The sequence below is a fragment of the Halyomorpha halys genome, unplaced genomic scaffold, assembly GCF_000696795.3.
Source record: "Halyomorpha halys isolate HHAL.00 unplaced genomic scaffold, Hhal_1.1 Scaffold2203.1, whole genome shotgun sequence".
Taxonomy (NCBI): Eukaryota; Metazoa; Arthropoda; class Insecta; order Hemiptera; family Pentatomidae; genus Halyomorpha; species Halyomorpha halys.
Genome location: NW_027105564.1, coordinates 15,629 through 17,968, shown reverse-complemented (window position 1 = coordinate 17,968; position 2,340 = coordinate 15,629).

Here is a 2,340-nt window from a genome sequence, read left to right as displayed (position 1 = left end):
CGCTCGCCAGATAAAAATCTCACTATATGAACCATGTAATTATTCTTAGGGGACATATGTCCCAGAATAAAGTTATTTTTTCATTTCATTCATTTTTTTCATTTCATTTCATTTCATGACACTCGTTCTGTCTATACAGCCGTTTATAACTTCTGTTGCTTGTCCACTTAACATTTCATTTTATATTATACATTTTACTACTCTACATTTACCTATTATTTATTTTTTATTTATTACTGCCTTTCGAACAGCACAGGTGTGCAGCAGCAGTTCGATGTTATAATATATCAATTTACAATTTTCCTCTATTCTGTTCAGTCGTCTGCACCTCTTCTGTCCCCTGGGCTTCCAGGGGGCCGATATTCTGCTTTGACGAAGATTGAAATTGATTGGACTAACAATAGCTTTCCACCCTTATACAAAGTCTTTGAAATAGGGGTAGTTTTCTTTGGTTAAAGAATATAGTCCTCACCGAAAGCGTAGAGTCCGATTTCCCGCGGCTAACACTTACTTTTTTATGGCATATACAGTAAAGGGAATTGTTACTATCTAGAAAAATTTCGAATTCGTGAATTCGACGGAAATACACATTGAGGTCCCCTGAATCCAATTAACCGAGACTTGTAATTGTCGGTGTTCGTGTGTGTGTGTGTGTGTGTGTGTGTGTAAATGAGCTCAAAAATGAACAGTCGTACGAAACTGAAATTAAATATTTAGAGCAGGTCTTAGATGTTACGGCAACTATTTAGTTCAAATCAATGAACCGAAAGTGCTACTTTACGGCTCTATTTTGATTAATCACCGTAAAGCTAAAATACTTTTATTTTTTTTTAAATAATTTTTTTGTTTATTTGAAATAATTAAATGATTTTAAACCCCACGCAAATTTGTACTGTAAAAATGGACAAATAGAACCTATGAAAGGATTAATTATGGGAGTTAAAAAGAAAAAAGTTTTTCAGGCTGAAAACACATTTCTAAAAATAATGGCATTAATATACTTATTATATACCAATGAAAAGCCGAACATTTTGGAAAAAAAAATCATAGAATGCCGTAGATAATAATGAAGAATGATGGAAACCTCATGAATTAACGATTTTTTATAACACAAGTTAAACAAATCTGAACACCTGGAAGAGTATTTAGTTTGGTTCGAAAGGATTTCCTGGATAAACGGGAGGTTACGAGAAAAACTAAAATGATGAATCGACGTTCTTACATACTATTTCGAATCGTTGACTCTCGAAACACAAAAGTCGGACCTAATCCATGGAGATGCGTTGTCTTGTTAAGGAAGGACGCGACGAGATAGAGTACGGAATAGCACCATATGGACTAGCCTCGAAGTTAAACCTGTTGAGAGCATCCTAGATGAGCAAATTAAGGTGGTTCGGACACCTTCTTAGGAAGGACCAGGTAAGAACTGCCAGGAAGACGTATGAGATTCACGCGGATGAAGAAGGCCAAGAGGAAGACCGCCCATTTCCTGAGTGGAGAGTGTTAAGGAGGCACTCAGAAGGCGGGATATGGACTGCAGTAGGAAAAAGGATATGGTCCAAGAACGAGACATCTGGTCCAGACCCTACAAATCTTAACCCCACATATGCAAACAGTAAATGGGATAAAATGATTATGATGATGATGACAAGTTAAACAGGGGGGGAATATCCGCAGTTTCACCGGTCTGATCAAAACTCTTTAATCACCATTAATTTATAATTTCTCCTAAATTCAATAAAATCATTCATAATATTTTTATTATTGATTCAGTAACAATTTCGCATTAAATGAATGATTAAGAACAGAATGAAAATTTTGTAAACCGTTATATTTTTATATTTCTACCATAGTTTAGATAAAAAATGTTAAAATTTTACAATAGGAAATATGATTAAAAGTACTTTTCTGATAAATGTTGAAATTTAAGTTAGTCTGTCTGTCAACTTAAAGGCTCATTTAGAAAGTTAATACAATATAAGTATTGCTAGAAATAGAAATAATCTTTAAATACAATTTTTGAAAAGAGCAAACAGTAATTTGAAGTCAAAGTAGGTAATTAAAAGTTATGTAATGCGTGTACCTCACCAGATTTCTTAATATTACTTTCAACTTTGAATGACTTTTTCAACTGTGAGAATTGATTTTTTTCTTTAACAGCTTTTATTAATGAATAAAAATACAAGTTACCGAAATAAAGGACAAATATTAGCGCTGTATGTATTATTACCTGATATACAGGCCAAACTAAAGAAATAGGAAGAAATAAATAAATGATAACAATAATAATAATAAAAACATATTAGTAGGTAATTTACAAATCTATGAAAAAATGAAATT